Genomic DNA, 7,031 nt, shown 5'->3' on the forward strand with positions numbered 1-7,031 from the left:
CCCCAGCTGGCCGAGGGAAGATACTTGGAAATAAGCAGGTTGTTGCCTGCTGTATCCAGGGTACCTAGTGTAGATGCCCAACCACTAGACTCTATCTATCTTTGAATGAGCTAAAGCAGTTAGTGTAGGTCCCCGATGAACTGGAACACTTGAGGAGTGGAAACTCCTGGTTAATGCTCTCATTAACCAAGGGGCAACCAGGAGCCTTTTTGTCTTTAGCTGTTGTTGTTAAGAAACTTTAAAAATCTGTGAAGGGGCGTGAAAATAATCTATGTTTGAAGATTCACGCTCTTTAATTATCTAAGGGTCAATATTCTGAATATCATGCAGACACATGTAAATCTGGGCGAATAAGATTATGATGAGTGTACATAATTCAAGATGTGTTCCTGATTTAGTTCCTCCCTCCTTACCCCTTTCTTTCTTTGCTTCTGTGAATAAACCTCTGCTATAATTTTGATTTCCTTGCTATTTATATATACACACATACATATATATATATGTATATATATATATGCTGAATACATTAAAAACATCACAGTTAGCAGAGACTTCCAGTTACCGAGATCCTGGCTGATAAGAGAGATGTTGGAAGAGATTAGCTCACCCAGAAGTTGGAGTCTATCACTCATCACTTCTGATATTAAATGCTGTTCCTTGACGTAAACACTTCTAGGCTCGAGCAACACTGGGTGTTCCCAACTAGCTGAACCCACAGGCACTTTTTGATGCTTGTTGCAACCCAAGCATCTAAAGCTTATTTTCAAAGTCAAGAGCCTCAGGGTTTTTGTCTGACATGTTAATGCCAGTCACTGAGATGGGCTCAACGCTGGGTCAGTATTATTTCTGTGAGTCTGGACCCCAAGTAAGCTTGATGATTATAATAGAAAACACAGCCTTCCCCTCCCCCTCTCTTTTTCTTCTTTTCCACTCCCTCCCCTTCTGCTTTTCCCACTGCTAGCCTTTCTTTATCTCCTCCTCCTTTTTGTGAATTCAGAACATGGAAATTGGATAGATTTTTAATTGTTGTAAGTACTACTGTCATGGTTCAGTGACTAGAGTAATATTAGCTTCTAAAAAGAAAATTTTCTCTCAAATGATCCTAAGTTTGGTCCAAATATGTATTCCCCCCCCCCCCCCCTTTCTCTAGCCCTTTGATTCTCAACTAGGGACAATTTTGCCCCCCCGCCCCAGGGACATTTGGCCAAGCTTGGAGACATTTTTAGTTGCCACAACTGAGGGAGGGGTGCTATTGACATCTAGTAGGTGGAGGTCAGAGATGCGGCTAATCATCCTACTGTGCACAGGGCAGCTCCCCACAGCAAGGAATAATCAGGTCCAAAATGTCAGTAGTGCCGAGATTGAGAAACAGTGCTCTAAAGCTGGGCTATTCGGTACAGGAGCCACAAGACCCATTAGGCTGTTGAGCAGTTGAAATGTGGCTGAATTGAGATGTGCTGTGGTATTAAAAAAAATACCGTGTTTTGAAGATTCAGTACAGAACATGTGAAATATTAATAATTTTGATGTTGATTACACATTGAAATGATAATATTTTGAATGTATTAGGTTAAATAAAATTCATCATTAAAATTAATTCCACTTCTTTTTACTTTTTAAATGTGACTACCATACAATTTTAAATTATACATGTGGCTAGCATATTTCTGTTAGTACAGTTCGAGACCTTTTTCTGATTTTCACAACTTGGGAATATCAAATAAGTTAATTAGTTAACTATCTGGGGAAAAAAGATTAAATTAATTTAAATTCCTATTTAACATCACGTTCCAAAAACAAATCTTGGTTTTTTTGAAAATGTTAAAAAAATTTCAAATGCTCTAAAATACTAGAAGAAAATGTTCATGAATGTCCATGAAAGGGAAGGTCTTTTCTAAGCCTAATATCAAAGGCAGAAACTTTAAAAGAAAATACTGATAAATTAAAATACGTATCATAGATATTCAGTAATTAAAATATGTATCATAGAACATTCAGGAATTGGAGGCTTTCTGTCTTCAAAGTGTTCTCCTGAGTGCATTTTTTGGTCAATGTCTGAGCTCTGTGTTAAGCCCCAGGATGTCCTAGGATATTTCATCCGTCTATGGCCCTGAGGAACGTGAGGATCCTGCTGTTCCATCTACTTTCTGAAACTGCAGACCACGGATTTCACAAATCATTTGTATGGACCTCCCAGCTCTGGTAGGTGTGTTTTGTGCATGTGTGTGGAGGGGGGACACTCTAATTCTGAACTGAGTCCCAAGAGACCACTTACCAGACCGATCCTTCTGATTCCAGAAGGATGTGGATACAGAACAGGTCCAGATCCCTGGGTCTTGGAGCTGTTGCGATGTTTTATGATTTATGAATATAGAGATTGGACATGAAGTAGTCTTTAAATTCCCTGTGAGTCCTACGATCCATCAAGCTAGAATGAGGCCACCAGATGGAATCTTCTGGTTTATATGATATTAGATTGCTTGCTTTGGGGGGTTCTTAATACTAATCTAGATTATTTCATTTTTCACAGGATGTGGGATGTCTTATTCCCCAAATGGTGTAATTTTCTACAATTTCAATCATATTTGAAGTGCTGTAGGATAACTTTTCAATTAATTCATTAAATACATTTTTACCTGGCATCTGTTATGTTCCAGACACTAAGCCTATGAAAAAGATAGACAAGGTCCTTGCCCTCGACAAGCTAGTAAGTTACTGGAGGCAACAGGGAGTAAGCAACACATACATACATATCATCCTGTCAGGAAAGTGATAAGAAAAATAAAGCAGGCTGAGGTAAAGTGTGATGATGAGAGCTACTGTTTTAGATAAGGTGATTAGGCAAGACCCTGGCAGGGTGACTGAATTGTGAAAGAACTCCTCAGGCATGTGTCTAAAATTTATTAGTTTATTTTTACTGTGAAGGTTTTAGTGACTTTTTTCAGTATATCACATTTGTTGTTTTGTTTTGCTTTCTTTGCCTGGTTTAACGTCATGATCCTGTTATAAGAGTATTTTTGATTCCTGCTTTTCCCCCAAACCATACTGTAATGATCTTCTAAGTTTCAAACGCTTCAAATCTACCCTCTTAAATGGTTGCATCCTATCCCTTAGCTATTTCCATATTGCTGGAATACTTAGATTACTTCTAATTTCTTGCTGTTACAAATACCACTAGAGTGAACTTCATTTTTTTAATAAATCTTTTTAAATGTTTGAGGTAGTTCTTAGAAGATGTTCAGAAGAGGTATCTACCGATTAAGAAAACCGTTTAAAATAATAGTTGGGGCGCCTGGGTGGCTCAGTCAGTTAAGCGTCTGCCTTTGGCTCAGGTCCTGATCCCAGGGTCCTGGGTTCGAGCCCCGCATGGGGCTCCGTGCTCCAGGGGGAGCCTGCTTTTCCCTCTGCCTGCTGCTCCCCCTGCCTGTGCTCTCTCTCTCTCCCTCTTTCTCTCTGTCAAATAAATAAATAAAATCTTTTAAAAAAAATAATAAAATAATAGTTAAAAATAATTGGAAATATTACACAATAAATCACTTTAAGAGAAAAATATTTTCATAACCATACAAATATCCAGTATTACCTATCCATGTACCACGTGTCTCTCTAAGGAGACATGTAATACATCAATCTCTATACCCTGTGTCTGTCTCTCATCTATCTACCCATCCATCATTTATCTGACTCTATCCCTCATCTGCCTTGAGCCATTATTTTAAAGAAAGTAAGCTTGCCTGTTTTATTTGGAGACTTAAGCCTCAACTCTTTCAACATCCCTTAAAGTATTTAAAAGGTTAGGTATGTCATTCAACATCTCTGGTTTTCCTGTGTCCTTTGTTAAGGGACGGTTTCTCCCAAAGTGATTCTCCCTGATATTTCTAATATCACCTCGTCAGAGAAACCTGAGGTTTACAGATACTTTTCTCAGCCACAGCGCTCGTGGTAGAGACGACTTGGCATGCCTGAGGCTGGCACGGGGAGGGAGGAAGGGTGTATGAACAGCTTGCTAGGGAAGGGCGCTTTCAGCGTTGGAGGACCTCCTGAGCTCACCCATCCCAGACCGCCGCCAGCAGCTGCTTTCGCTCAGGGTCAGTAATCTCCCTTCTTCAGCCGAGTCGGCACTAGGATGAGCATATGGGACACACTTTAGCCTGTAAAACATGCACACTAGATTTTTAATTTTTATCTGGTACATTTTCCCCCATCACTGTTGTTTTGAAACTTTCCCAGCTTACAGAAAAATGACAAGAATAATACCACGAACATTTGGATACCTGTCACCTCAGTTCACCCATTTTTAGCATTTTGCCACATTTGCTCATCTGTGTGTACGCACACATGTGTATATGTGCGTGCACACGCCTGTAGAATGTATATGTATATAAACCATGTATAATGAATACATATACCAATAATTTTTTTAAAGATTGATTTCTTTTTGAGAGAAGGAATCTCAAGCAGACTCCCCACTGGGCACAGAGCCCAATGAGAGCCTGATCCACGACCCTGAGATCATGACCAGAGCTGAAATCAAGAGTCGGACACTAAACCTACTGAGCCACCCGGGCACCCCTGTACAAATAATTTTAAATGGGCCATTCATGAATAAACTGTGGAAGTCATGATTCTTCCCCAAGACCAGCATTAGCTGAGGCCGAGTGTTGCAAAAAATATAAGGGGGGCACCCAGAAACTCTATCATTGAAATAAATATTTTAGTGCAATGTTTAAAAAAATTCGATGTTACAGAAAAAAGCCCACGATGACCAAAAATATCAAAAATTTTAATAAAGATGGTCTGTTGTTTGTCTTACAGGCTTAACACAATTGTGCAAGGAGAGGAATGTTTCCAATCAGCTGGAGGTCCTGGGACATATGAGGAATGACAGTGGCTTGTGAACAGATTGGGCAATGAGGGCTTTATATATACTCCTGTGTTTTGACTGTGGAGCTTGCATTAGCTTTTCCTCTTTGATGCACAATGTGTCCAGAGGGGCAGGCATTTCTCCCTCTGCAAGCTGCATGTGGCTCGGACCTAAGCACTTCAGCAGGCACCTCCTAGGAGCACAGAGATTCTTTTGTATCACCTCCGTGCAGTAATCACATGCAGGAAGCTCGACAGTGATGCACTTGTGACTATGTGATATGAGTCCATATTTAACTTTCGGCGATTGTGCCATTGATGTCTTGTCCCCCCTCTCCCAACACACCCCCAGGCAGGATCTGATCAAGGATCATGTACTGTTGTCTCCTTCGAGCTAGAAATCCTCCCCATCCCCCCCTTTTGTCTTCTGTGCCATTGGCCTTTTTGAAGAATCCAGCCCCATTGTTATGCAGACTGTTTCTCAATTTTGATTTGCCTGATGGTTTTCCTCAAGAATGCTGCACTCTGCCGGTTTAAAGAACTCATCCTTGTTCGAATCTGGCTGTCCTGCTAGATGGAGTGGGAGTGAGTGCACTCCCAAGTAGCAGCACCAGCTCGCTCAGCGCCAGAGCCAGCTATGCCAGAACAGCGCAAATAGCTCGGCTTTTTGCGGGAAGGGCAGACCATTCCACATTATCAGAGGAGATGTGTACCTTTTGGGTTTTAAAGGTTTTGTGCTAGAAAAATGGCTGGCTGGAATGACAAGAGGTTTCTGCTCCTGGGCCGACTTTGACTGCTTGGAGGTGACTTTCAAGGCTCCCCAAGGCCTGGCAGGGGGGAGAGTCTGGGAGTCCATGAGTGACGTCAGCTGTGGACATCTGGGTGAGGGGGGCGCAGAGGCACTGGCTGGTAAGACTGCACTTGATAAAGAATGACTGTAGCTCATACACATGTAAATCAACTCTGTCCTCATATAGACCCTTAAAAATGCATGACTTTCTCTTTTTTTTTTTTCTAAGATTTTATTTATTTGACAGAGAGATAGAGAACACAAGTAGGCAGAGAGGCAGGCAGAGGGAGAGGGAGAAGCAGGCTTCCTGCCGAGCAAGGAGCCCGATGCGGGGCTCCATCCCAGGACCCTGGGATCATGACCTGAGCCGAAGGCAGCCACTTAACCAACTGAGCCACCCAGGCACCCCTGCATGACCTTCTCTTGTAATGGTTTTTGAATTCCTGACCAGAAGTGTGGTTAAACAGTTAAAAAAAAAAAAAAAAATCAGTCCCCATCCTCCACTATTCACGAGAGGTGACCAACATTATAAATGTAGGGAGAAGGTTAAAAGCTGAGTAATTCCCTCCCAGGTACTAAGGCAACAACCTAGAAATCCCCTTTATTGTCATTTTGGACAATAAACTTAAATTTGGTTATGGAAAAGTGTTATCTTCTTGGAGTTTCATTAAAGGTAAATAAAGAAGCTGTACCAGGAAGATTTTACTCAAAGAACGGGGTTAATATTCAGGATCCCCATGGTGCCTCTCTGTTTAACTCCTCGTCATCCAGTCTACGTTGGGACTACATTTCTCAGTCTCTGCCAAATGCAGGTTTTATAGTTCTTCGACTCTTTCCTGGTGTTGTAGTGAGCAATGCCTATTATGCCCATGGCCCGTTCAGTTAATTCTGCAAAGAACCGGAGGGCAGTTTGGCAGAGTTTCTCTCAATCTTAAAAGAACAATTCCAAAATGAAATTTATATTGAGATAATCGTGCATTTGCATGCAGTTGTAAGTGGTAATACAGAGAGGGCTCCTGTGTCTTTGCCCACATTCCCCCAGTGACAGCTTTCTGCAAACCTCTAGTACAGTGGACCTCGGCCACCGACCTCGTTCAGAGTTCTCCAGTTTGGCTTGTAGTCACTTCTGTGTGTGTCTTTAGTTCTGGACAGATCATCGCATGTGTAGGAGCAAACCTCTGACCCGGCCTTCCCCCTCTTAGGAATGTCTCCTCCAGAAATATTTGCAGTTGTACACACAGCCACTGAGACAAAAATATGGACTGCGGCATTTTTGTGATAGTGAAAGAAATGGTCACAGTCTGCCTCCATCATAGGGGGATGGTGAGCTAGTTGGGGCCCAATATGGAAAGCTACACAGTAGTGAAGAAAGAAAGGG

This window comes from Neomonachus schauinslandi, chromosome X, assembly GCF_002201575.2.
Source record: "Neomonachus schauinslandi chromosome X, ASM220157v2, whole genome shotgun sequence".
Classification (NCBI taxonomy): Eukaryota; Metazoa; Chordata; class Mammalia; order Carnivora; family Phocidae; genus Neomonachus; species Neomonachus schauinslandi.